This window comes from Saccoglossus kowalevskii, chromosome 10, assembly GCF_978046115.1.
Source record: "Saccoglossus kowalevskii chromosome 10, keSacKowa6.1, whole genome shotgun sequence".
NCBI classification, from domain to species: domain Eukaryota; kingdom Metazoa; phylum Hemichordata; class Enteropneusta; family Harrimaniidae; genus Saccoglossus; species Saccoglossus kowalevskii.
Window position 1 is genome coordinate 32,821,621 of NC_140650.1, and position 14,207 is coordinate 32,835,827.

Here is a 14,207-nt window from a genome sequence, read left to right on the forward strand (position 1 = left end):
GACATAACAAAATGAAAGAGGGTCATGTAGAGAGACTCCAAGGTGAAGCAGTTGAGGAGAGTCTTATGGTAAGACGACAGAAAGAAATGGAAGAGGGTCATATAGAGAGACTCCAAGGTGAAGCAGTTGAGGAGAGTCTTATGGTAAGACGACAGAAAGAAATGGAAGAGGGTCATATAGAGAGACTCCAAGGTGAAGCAGTTGAAGAGAGCCTTGTGGTAAGACGACGTAACAAAATGAAAGAGGGTCATGTAGAGAGACTCCAAGGTGAAGCAGTTGAGGAGAGTCTTATGGTAAGACGACAGAAAGAAATGGAAGAGGGTCATGAAGAGAGACTCCAAGGTGAAGCAGTTGAGGAGAGTCTTATGGTAAGACGACAGAAAGAAATGGAAGAGGGTCATATAGAGAGACTCCAAGGTGAAGCAGTTGAAGAGAGCCTTGTGGTAAGACGACATAACAAAATGAAAGAGGGTCATGAAGAGAGACTCCAAGGTGAAGCAGTTGAAGAGTGTCTTGTGGTAAGACAACATAATGAATTAGAAGAGGGTCATGTAGAGAGACTCCAAGATGAAGCAGTTGAAGAGAGTATTGTGGTAAGACGACAGAAAGAAATGGAAGAGGGTCATGTAAAGAAACTCCAAGGTGAAGCAGTTGAAAAGAGTCATGTAACAGGAATACAAGATGGAGCAATTGTAGAAAGTCGTGTAACAGTATGTCATGATGAAGAAGTGGAAAAGAGTCATGTAGCCAGACAGCGAGATGGAGTTGTTGGAAAGAGTCATATGACAAGAGTTTATAATGCTGACGTTGAAGAGTGTTATGGAGCAGGATGTGATGATGTAGCAGTTGAAAAGAGTTGTGTGGTAGGAGGTTATTATGAGGCAGTTGTAGAAGATAATGTGACGGGATGCCAAGATGGAGCAGTTGATGAAATTTGTGTGGCAGGCACACAAGATGCAGCAGTTGAAGTGTGCACTGAGGTGAAAAACAAACACATAGTAGTTGAACAGAGCAGATTTTTGGAAAACAAAGGCATTAAAGATAAATGTGTAGTAGAAAGCATAGAAAGGGAAATTGATACATGTCTCGTGCTGGATGACAAAGATGAAGAAGTTGAATTAATTGGATGTCAAGGAAAGAAGCCTGCATTCCAAAGAATGAACAAAAAATATCCTAATGTTTCTATGAAAGAAGAAAGTCATACTGGTGACACAATGCACCAGTTATTGAAGAATAGACACACTATGGGATGTCATGCATTAGACATGCAAGTTGTACATATCAACTGTAATGTTAAGAGTACATACTCAGAAGGGGATCAAGTAGGTCCTACCAAAAAAATCAATCTAAATGACATTCCTAGTGAAATAGAAGGAAGCACAATACCAAAATATCCCTCCATTGGAAACATTGCTGAGAATATGCCTTCCCATATACAGTTGGAAAAAATGGATGGCTGTGATGTTCAGTTGAATTTTTTTTCAGGCTGTGTAGTTGACAATGATCAAAATTGTAGCCCAGAAGAAAGACATATAGACACACATCACCACAGAGATACTCCAACTCAGAACAACAGAACACAATGTGCCAAGAATCCTAACATTCAAGTGAGTTCACAACTCTCCACACCACCGAAGGTATCTCGCGTTTTAAGAGCAAGAAAGGAAGTCCAACCTGAACATCATAATAATATTTCAAATAATTCTTCCTTTGTAACTCCTGATAACTCTATAAGTAAACATCGCAATTTCAACAGTACATCGACAACACCTTTACTTACTACACCTAAATGTCAAGTTAATTTAGAATATAGCACACCTTTGAAAGTGAGCTATAGTTCTTCGAATGGATGTCTTACATGTGGAACACTATTCCCTCACTTGTATAAAGGTGAGTCTACCCAATGCATCAAGTGTTCAAAGTGTGAAGAGTTCTTTTCCAAGAAGGCTTTTTTAAAGCATGATCATCATGCTGGGAGGAGATTTCAGTGCACAACTCCACAGTTGAGATTTAGAAACCTAACTGCAACAAATCAGGAGAAAATGGAGTGGGAAAGGTTTCTACAGACAGAGAGGTTCTTCCTAAGGCAGGTGTCTGTTTCAGCTGCAAAACAGTTGAATGAGCCATTTGCAGATGGAGAGAAGAAGAAATCACAAGAAAAACGAAATTTGTCATACTCACCTCTACTCAAGAAGCTATTTAATGAGCAAAGAGATGCCTTGAGAAATGAGGCTACTGATGGACAGGATAGTCCACCAGTAATAGTGAAGAGGAAAAGAGGCAGACCTAGAAAAAATCTGAATAAACTATATTCCCTAGAACCTGTATCGAAAGACAGTGCTCCAGTCATGTTATCAAAGAAGATCAAAAATGTTTCTCAAAAAAATACAAAACATTGTAATAGTATAGACATACCAAAGAGAAAGCGGGGAAGGCCAAGGAAGATACCATTGTTGACAGAAGTGAATGTGAACAACTGCACCAGTGGTAAAATTAATGATAGCCAAAGCAATTCTGCAGATCAACAAAAAAAGAGTGATCCATACAGTTGTGATGAGAGCCATGCAAAACGTGTGGAAACATTAACACACAGTACCTCTATTCACCGATTTAGTGAACAGCCTGCTGTAGTGTCCATATCACATGTCACACTACCAATAAAAACTAAAAAACAGTTGATCAAGAAGTTTTCAGTTGTATCTCGTACATCTGACCACCTGAAGTTGAAGTTAAAGGCCAGATGGTCACCAGATTCCTCACCAGCCAAGACTTCAAGAGGTGAATTTCAATCACGCAAGAGACAAAGAGTCATCAAGAATATGCCAAGTAATCAAAAAGCTGTATTGAAAAAGAAAGGCACTCAAAAGATTTCAAAGCAAAAATTGAGAACTCATTCTCAAAACAAGGATTCTGCAAAAAGAAAAATAGTTGGAGCAAAGCGAAAAAGATCCTTGTCCTGTCTTACTCCTACTAAACTTGCTAAAACAGTAAGGAATACACACCATGGGATGTTGATGTTGACAGAAGCTACAGATGAAGTTGAAATGCAATTTGGCAATGGCAGTGGCCAGAATAATGGAAAGATGTCACAGCTGAGATTATCCACTCAAAGTAAAGAAAGTAAGGAGAAGAGGTATAATAACAGTTTGTCTGCAAGCAAATCGAGTAAACAAGTGGCCAGAATAACACCTAGACAGTTTAAACATAAGCTGTTTGACAAGGAAACTAGTAGCTCAGCTAAGATAGCTAGGATATCTCCACAAAGACATGACGAGTTACAATGTGATGCGAGTGATGATAATCCTGTCTGTCAAAGAACATGTGTGAAGCAACAGCATGTTTTTACAGCCCCTATTGTTGACATAGCCCAAGCTACAAACAGCTCTATAATTAAGAACAGTGCCAAAGCCATGTCATCAAATGGGTCAGATGAACAACTTTTCGGTAGAGATATTCTCACTTCAGAGTCTTTTAGAGAAGATGTTCAAGGAGATGCAGATCTTTATGATGAGAATCACACTTTCTATTGTGATACAACTATACAATTGTCAGAAATTGTTATCCCAGCAACTGGGGATGAAGAGATGCCAGAAGAGAAGTTTCAGCATCTGAATTCTGAGAACATGATAGAAGGACATTGTTCATGTGTCATGTGTGATGAAAGTGATGCAAATATTCATCTGCTCAGGAATCAGAAACAAATGGGCAACAATTATAGTTGGTCTATTCATGATCTCCAAGGGGATTATCACTGTAACCAAGTTGAGCCTGATTCTACCACGAGATATGAAGCATCTGTATCACTGGATCATGATGTTCCAGTAGTAGACCTCACAGCCAGTGATGAAGATGAGTTTGTTTCTTCCATACCCGTCAGACACAATTATGCTTCCAGTGAAGATTAACAGTACAAGTAATTCCTGGTAATCATTAAAACCCTGCAAATCACCAGATCAAATGCAAATTACATTACATCACTATAATGTGTATATCAGCATGTTTGTATTTTTCCACTGAATATAAAACTGGTATGTCTTGAATATTTAATAGGGTACATTCAAGTTTAAGCAAGTTTTCATGCTTAGGTTTTCTGGTCATGTTTTACATGGTTTTTTTTAAATTTTAATTCCTTGAATTTGTTTATTTAACCTGTGATTTTAAATATGATTTCCAGATTTCAGAGATCCGCTGAAATGAGTTTGAACCATTTAAATGTAAATACACATGTTTCCCTTTTGATCACTAAATGCTGTTCCCCTTGCCACATAAACAATTGAATTTGTTTTAATTGTATTACATTGAGTTACATTCAATATGAAAACACACTGTCAACAAGCCCATGACAATGGGCCAACAACTTTCTCTGTTAAATTTTCAAACTTTTTAAATGTGTTTTCATGTTGTTTTTTTAAAACCAAATTATTTTAACTACTGAATTGATAGAGAAATTTCTAATATTAGATTACAAATTATTTTTGTAATATTAGGTTAGAATTTATTTTTTTTTGCTAAAAACTATTTCTGCTTACATATCTAGAATAATAATATTTATTTTTACCTTGATAGTATTACAATTTTACTAACATTTGTTTTAACTTAAAGGTTTGTGGTGACAGTCTGGAGTCTATTTCAAATAACACATGCTTGGTAATTGGTGTAGTGTGGTGCTTTATGCATGGTATATTAACCTGCTGATTAGATAGATTAGTGTTCTGTTCATTTATGTTATGGGTATATACACTTATGCTATATATCTGATATATTGACCTTTTATTTTAATATTTTATATTAATGTTTATTTAAGTTTTGAGTTTATAGGGTGCATTATATACAAGATATATCAACATTGTATTTAAGTTTTTATTTTGTATGCATTTTATCAGATATATTGACATGTCAATTCAAAATGAACTATAGCTACTGTTTGTTTTTTTACATTCATGGGTATTTATCATGTACACTGGTGCTAATAAGTGTAAGTTACGGAATGTTTGATAACTGTTAGTAATTAACATTTATAGATTTCTCAAGTACATGGTGCAAGGTAACTAATATATTGACCTACAGATTCTATAAGTTTGTTTACATTTATGGATTTATAGCATGTATAGTGTACATTATATTTGAAATACTGACCTACTGATTCTGTAGATTCAATTTGATTACAGTTATGACTTTATCATGTAAAACATACAGTATATCTGATTTATTGACCTGTTTATCATGTACAGGGAACTTTATATCGATATATTGTCCAACTGTTTCTATATGTTCAGTTTGTTTACATTTATGGCATTTATGTCCAGGGAACTTTATATCGATATATTGACCTACTGATTCTATAGGTTCAGGTTGTTTACATTATGACTTCATCATGTACAGTGTATATTATATCTGACATATTGATCTCTTTATCATGTACAGTGTTCATTATATCTGACATATTGATCTCTTTATCATATACAGTGTTCATTATATCCGACATATTGATCTCTTTATCATGTACAGTGTTCATTATATCTGATATATTGATCTCTTTATCATGTACAGTGTTCATTATATCTGATATATTGATCTCTTTATCATATACAGTGTTCATTATATCTGACATATTGATCTCTTTATCATGTACAGTGTTCATTATATCTGACATATTGATCTCTTTATCATATACAGTGTTCATTATATCTGACATATTGATCTCTTTATCATGTACAGTGTTCATTATATCCAACATATTGATCTCTTTATCATATAGTGTTCATTATATCCAACATATTGATCTCTTTATCGTGTACAGTGTTCATTATATCTGATATATTGATCTCTTTATCATGTACAGTGTTCATTATATCTGATATATTGATCTCTTTATCATATACAGTGTTCATTATATCTGATATATTGATCTCTTTATCATATACAGTGTTCATTATATCTGATATATTGATCTCTTTATCATGTACAGTGTTCATTATATCTGATATATTGATCTCTTTATCATGTACAGTGTTTATTATATCTGACATATTGATCTCTTTATCATGTACAGTGTTCATTATATCTGATATATTGATCTCTTTATCATATACAGTGTTCATTATATCCGACATATTGATCTCTTTATCATGTACAGTGTTCATTATATCTGATATATTAATCTCTTTATCATATACAGTGTTCATTATATCTGATATAATGATCTCTTTATCATATACAGTGTTCATTATATCTGACATATTGATCTCTTTATCATGTACAGTGTTCATTATATCTGGCATGTTGATCTCTTTATCATGTACAGTGTTCATTATATCTAACATATTGATCTCTTTATCATATACAGTGTTCATTATATCTGACATATTGATCTCTTTATCATGTACAGTGTTCATTATATCTAACATATTGATCTTTTTATCATATACAGTATTCATTATATCTGATATATTGATCTCTTTATCATATACAGTGTTCATTATATCCGACATATTGATCTCTTTATCATGTACAGTGTTCATTATATCTGATATATTGATCTCTTTATCATATACAGTGTTCATTATATCTGATATAATGATCTCTTTATCATATACAGTGTTCATTATATCTGACATATTGATCTCTTTATCATGTACAGTGTTCATTATATCTGGCATGTTGATCTCTTTATCATGTACAGTGTTCATTATATCTGACATATTGATCTTTTTATCATATACAGTATTCATTATATCTGATATATTGATCTCTTTATTATGTACAGTGTTCATTATATCTGATATATTGATCTCTTTATCATATACAGTGTTCATTATATCTGACATATTGATCTCTTTATCATGTACAGTGTTCATTATATCTGATATATTGATCTCTTTATCATATACAGTGTTCATTATATCTGACATATTGATCTCTTTATCATGTACAGTGTTCATTATATCTAACATATTGATCTCTTTATCATATACAGTGTTCATTATATCTGACATATTGATCTCTTTATCATGTACAGTGTTCATTATATCTAACATATTGATCTTTTTATCATATACAGTATTCATTATATCTGATATATTGATCTCTTTATCATATACAGTGTTCATTATATCCGACATATTGATCTCTTTATCATGTACAGTGTTCATTATATCTGATATATTGATCTCTTTATCATATACAGTATTCATTATATCTGATATATTGATCTCTTTATTATGTACAGTGTTCATTATATCTGATATATTGATCTCTTTATCATATACAGTGTTCATTATATCTGACATATTGATCTCTTTATCATGTACAGTGTTCATTATATCTGATATATTGATCTCTTTATCATATACAGTGTTCATTATATCTGACATATTGATCTCTTTATCATGTACAGTGTTCATTATATCTGGCATATTGATCTCTTTATCATGTACAGTGTTCATTATATCTGACATATTGATCTCTTTATCATATACAGTGTTCATTATATCTGACATATTGATCTCTTTATCATGTACAGTGTTCATTATATCTGATATATTGATCTCTTTATCATGTACAGTGTTCATTATATCTGACATATTGATCTCTTTATCATGTACAGTGTTCATTATATCTGATATATTGATCTCTTTATCATATACAGTGTTCATTATATCTGACATATTGATATCTTTATCATGTACAGTTTTCATTATATCAGATATATTGATCTCTTTATCATATACAGTGTTCATTATATCTGACATATTGATATCTTTATCATGTACAGTGTTCATTATATCTGATATATTGATCTCTTTATCATATACAGTGTTCATTATATCTGATATACATGTATTGATCTCTTTATCATGTACAGTGTTCATTATATCCGACATATTGATCTCTTTATCATATACAGTGTTCATTATATCTGATATATCGATCTTCTAATTGTCTACATTTCCTGTTATAGTTTGCATCTATGGGTTTTATACTGGTAGCTTATATCTGATACATCTGATGTTTGATTCCATGAGTTAAAGCTTCCTCAGGTGCTAAAATGAAAATACAAATACATAAATAAACTTTTCTTTATTGATTCTGAACCATCTATAGTTAGTATTTCTTACTTGTTTTTGTTTGACGAAAAAAGGTGTATTATGTAATAACCATGAAGTCTGTCTGAACTAAACATCAATGAAAATGAGAAACATATTTGGTTGGAAGAAGTGAAGTCATATGAAAAAAATGTACTGGAAGTGTTGTTTCTGGTTTTCCTATATGGTTTTCAGTATAGACAGGTTTTTATCATTGAATGATACATATAAATAACCCAACATGAAAAGGCTGCTACGATTGATACTATTGCTAGAGTTAAAATACCATGGTATTCTGTTAGTTACCAATGCAGAAAAGAGCTTTAATATTCTTACTTAAATACACCTAAACTTTTGTAGTATCTTACAAACTACCTACTAGATTATGTACTGCAATCATGTATTTTTAATCTGTTTTTTTGTTTGTTTTGTTTAAAAATTGTATACAGATTTATATTTATTATGTTATACATTTATCTCAAGAGTTCAATTTTATTTTGAAATAAAGAATTTGTTTTCAATAAATAGATATTATGGTATTTAAGTACAAATGCATGACACACTGTATTATCTGTCTTATCTGCTATATATGTCAACTCTACCTGGAGTTTGTACTGGCCAATCATGTTCTACCTGGAGTTAGTACTGGCCAATCATGTTCTACCTGGAGTTAGTACTGGCCAATCATGTTCTACCTGGAGTTAGTACTGGTCAATCATGTTCTATCTGGAGTTAGTACTGGCCAATCATGTTCTATCTGGAGTTTGTACTGGCCAATCATGTTCTACTTGGAGTTTGTATTGACCAATCATGTTCTACCTGGAGTTTGTACTGGGAGGGCATTATTTAGATAATGACCCACATTGGTCAGAAAATACCACACAGGAACAAACAGTTATAGTCTGTAGACATTTCTTGTCACTTTTAAGTCTGATGAAATGCGTCAAATTAAATTTCCAGCGAGAACAAGGTATTTCTTTGGACTAGCAATCAAATTAGGTCTGAGAACTGTTGACAGTCTAGATCATATGCAGTGTTGTAAATGTAGTTAATTGTGTCACAAAGTTTTCTACTTACCAAAGTGCCTTGAGTTGGTATATACAGATGTGTTAATTTCATTATTGTTAAAAATGCTATTTTCAACTTCAAAAAGACCTACTGGATTGTTTTGATAAATCTCGTATATGTAAACATTTCTTGGATGAATTTGTATTGCAATGCATTATGGGAATGTTGGTGAGTCCTGCTAATAATGCTCAATGTACTGTATTATTGATCACAGGTTATCTACTACGAATTACAGAATAGAATGTTGTTCTATTGCTAAATGGATGTGAGTGACCTCAAAATGACTCCAATTATTTCATTAGTGTACCATACTCGTACTACATCTCATTTGTTAATTATAACATCATCCTTACGACTTCCAAGAGATTGCCCAAAAATCGCATGATTTGTAATAAAATAAGGTCAGAATGTACCCATATTTCGTATATGTTGTACATAATGAATGTCACCACAGAGGGCGGCGTTCATACATATGCAAGTAAATCGTAGTTGTAACAGATGCATGGTAGTAGTTGAAGTGTTTTCTCTGTTTGATAAATATTAAAACTAAGTTTAGCGACACATTATATATATATATATATATATATATCAGTTTAAAGATACAGCAAATAGACATAAATTCGTAAAACAAAAAGACGTACGAAGTGTCAGCACAGACATTATGAATTACTAGCACTTCCTGCCTACAACACTTCGCGATCACTTGTTGTAACTTGTACGGTAAGAGACTTTGGAGAGAGCCTGGAACGTACTTCCCAGAATTGTTTGATTCTGTGTTTAGTCACTGGAAACGGGAGGGGGGTTATACACATTTTGTTTGAATAACAATTGTCATGTTTGAATGGAAGCTAATGTCGAAGCAAGTTATCTTTTGTGAAATGAAAGTAATACAACAATACCAGGCAATCGTGTTTGCAGTATTGATTCTTTCCGTTATTTTAATTTTATGACTTTTATAATGTACGCCCGTTATGGCAAGAATTCATATGAAGCGAATGCACTAGTATTACAGACTGAAGAAGTTAGATGTGTTACTATTGACTGCCGGACACACCCATCAACGACGTCGGGCCGTAAGATTATTTCTTAACCTCTGGGAAAATTTACAAAGGCATGCACCACCTCATTCCAAAGCAGTGTACTAGTATTTTGGCAAAGTATTCACGTCTACAGTACAGTTACTGTAGTTTATACACAGACACCGCATGATTCATAATAGTTATTTACAACTACCGTCTTTTTTATTAATTATTGTTCTTTTTTCTGAAATAGTGGTCAACTTAAACCACTAATCGAATGTGTCCACTGGTAACCAGTATAGAATTAAAATATATAGGAAAGGCTTAAGTTCTAGTCCAGTGTTAATAAATGTAATAGTGAATAATTGTGTAATTGGGATTGTGGGTGAAAAAAGGTTAACTGTGATGCGGTGATGCGGTGGAATGAACGGTGATGCGGTAATGTAACGGTGATGCGGTAATGTAACGGTGATGTGGTAATGTGACGGTGATGTAGTAATGTAACGGTGATGCGGTAATGTGACGGTGATGCAGTAATGTAACGGTGATGCGGTAATGTAACAGTGATGCGGTGGAATAAACTGTGAATCTTTATTCTTGTGAGGACATCAGATATACAATGTTTGTCTTTAGGCGTTGGCAAAAGGAGGCAAACCCACGGAGTAATGTAAAGTGCATACTACGAATCTAGTGTCGCTGCATGTTATTATCTGTGTACTGTATACAGTTGTGTTTATAAGCAGAATCACGTGACTTCGTGTAGCCATTATGTCGCTCAGATTAAGTAAATATGATTGGTTAAACCTTTTTTAACTTGCCAAAGGCGAGGCATTCGTGGCGTCACTCGGCGTGGCGTGCCTGAAAGTGTGAATATGGTCTAGGCATGACACAATACATTGGAATATTAACTCTAGGTGTTAAAAATAAAAATAAAAGTAATATGGCATGGAAAAGTTAACACGTTCTGGCATAGACAAATGACAGCAATTGTCCTGTCAAACGCGGGTGACACACAAGTCGTGTCACACCCGCGTATCCTTAAATGTGCTGTCTGATTAAACTATACATGCAATATGGGAATATATGCATTAGAGATATGGCATATTACTAATTATTCTGTGGGTCATCGGTTATATAGTCTGTCTTTCAGTTTCAATTTTAATTTTCATCTTGTCAGTTTTATGATATAAAAGTGGAAAAGCGAAAACTTATTAAGGTCTCTTTTGTGATGATGTCTGCAAAATGAGGACGTCAAAAAAGATTACAGCAAACACAACATAATCAGCGAGATAATGTTTCAATCACTTAGTAATTTCCCAATATGAAGTTGGAAAATATATCGGTTTCCAATCCAGACCCTAGGGCTATGCTTTAATCAATAACCATAAAATCAAATAAATAGTTAATTTCATGTCCCCATATGGCTCCTATATTTTTCGTGAGTAAGCCTGTTTGCGACGAAGATACAAGGTTTTCAGATTACACGCCCTCTCCACCTAACACCATACAATTATCTGGCACTACTATATCCCACATGTAGCTCGTCTTTTCGCTCCGACTTCCCAGGAAGTACCCATATATATTTCGTCTTTTCGCTCCGACTTCCCAGGGAGTACCCATATATATTTAGTTTTTTCGCTCCGACTTCCCAGGGAGCACTCATATATATTTCGTCTTTTCGCTCCGACTTCCCATAAAGTACTCATATATATTTCGTCTTTTCGCTCCGACTTCCCAGGAAGTACCCATACATATTTCGTCTTTTCACCCGACTTGCCATGCAGACAGTGCCGATATGTATTTCGTCTTTCCACCCGGACTCTCTCTCTCTCTCTCCGTATATAACATAAAATATAACATACCATATGCATTATACTATCTAAAAACGTATCCTCCCTTGTCATGTCCCGATCACAAAGATGTGATGAAGTTATGACATATGTTAGACCTACTAATAAATAATTATTCCAACCCATGCATACAGAATACAAGTCCTCGCGACTTTCTCACATAGTGTTCCAAACCAGCCTGTTTACAGTATTATAATTACATGTATCATAAGACATTAGTCACTCTCGTGATATGAACATTTCAGGCGCATTCTTGCATTGGCTTTTTGAACATTTTAATTTGATTGTCGACCCACACTATTCTATGTTCTAAGGCATTTGTCACCAGATTACATTTAGTATGTGGTAATGCACAAACTTTATCGCGTCTTTCCTTTGTATCATATCGAAATTGCCTTTAAATAACGTTGAGGGCGGTATAGAAACACCCTCTCATACCCTCCGAGTTCTTCAACAAATTTCAACACCCTCCACACCGGGAAAAGTCCCTTCCTCAAATACTCACCTTGCATTTTCACATATCGATATCAGGGTAACACAAGGTAAACATCAATCAAAAATGTTTTTAGCCGTGCGGGTGTAGCTAAATTGGCTACAGTAATGGTATTTTAAACCTCGATTTGACCTATATATCCATATCAATGATAATACGTCTTAATCGACAGAGAGAAAGTTGGTGTTATTGTTATCATATCTATTTTGGGACTTGACATGAACATGTCGAATTAAAATTAATATATGTATTAACAATATTAAAGAGTGACATTTGCAACATGTTGCCGCTATATTTGAAGTAATCCTTTCGTCAAATATCAAAATTAATTCATTTGGGAAGGTGATACGGATACTCAATTGATAAACCAGTTTGTTTTCAACACACAGCCGTGTTGACATGCTTTTGAATAGCTGAATACAATCCAGTGCAGTTTAATTGAATTTTATATTAACGTGTTGTTGACAAGTCAAGACATGCATATATTTAGCACACACTTTATGAATTCTACATACTCGTGCATGTGATGACGTCAGCCAGGTTTGTCCTATGACGTTCTCCGTGTTATTCATGACACGGTCAACGATCTTACGCTGTATACGCGTTTTATTTACTTAACACCCACTAATACGACAATGTGATTTACAGCTAAGAGAATGTCGATGTTTTTTCCTGATCATACTAAAATTTATTAAAATAATAGAAAGTAATAGATATCAATTTACAACGATGATTAATATAATGTACAGAAATACAGAATCCTAAAAATAGAAGAAAAAAAACTATACTATAATAATCATGACCGTCTGTTTATTTTTATTTCGATTTCATATTATGAATAATTGTTGTCTCGATGATATTTTCCTAGGTCCCTTTCATTAAAAGGTCATGTTGATATATAAATATATATGGACCTCCATTTCAAATGTTGCTATATAAATTTTACACGTAGTATATGTATATTACATGTATGTGGGAAATACCAGTTTGTGCATGGATGGGTGGTGAGCACAATTTCGGGGTCGATTGAAATTCGACGAGCAGCATATTGTCAGCAAAGTTATGCTCACGAAGTAAGATAAATAAATGCTTACCGGTCGCTGGTAGCGTAGCAGTTGTTGCATCACCGGTAAACCCGAGTTCAAATCCTGAACACCAAAAAGTGTTAAACCGTATCCGGTAAGTGTGCCGCGGACCTCATGTCCGTGATTTATTCACCTAATAAATGCGACTTTGGGGAATCTTAGTTAAGATACTCAAGTGTTTGTATGCATTAAATTATGATAAGGATATGGCCGCACAGCCCTGTCACGTTGTCCCAAATATGAAATATGATTTTGTGGCGAAATGTCCTATACTAGTATATCAGCACATTTGCATATAAAAAGGCGGGAACTGAATAGACGAGTGAAGTGAAACTCGTTCGTCTGCATAGCATTATAATGAGTCAGGAACTATCACCAGGCACAAAAATATTCAATGTGGGTATTCGCAGTTTGCAAGTATTGTCTGTCATGTTGAATATAAGGGTTGGATATTACTTTTACAATACATTTATTCTCTGTAAGTTGATTTGACACACCGATTTATTCATAGCATATGCCAATAATATGGAATAACATCTGACTATCCACCACCTCAATATTACATGGAGTCTGGACTTTATCTATTTATAGGGGAATGCAGGCTCACT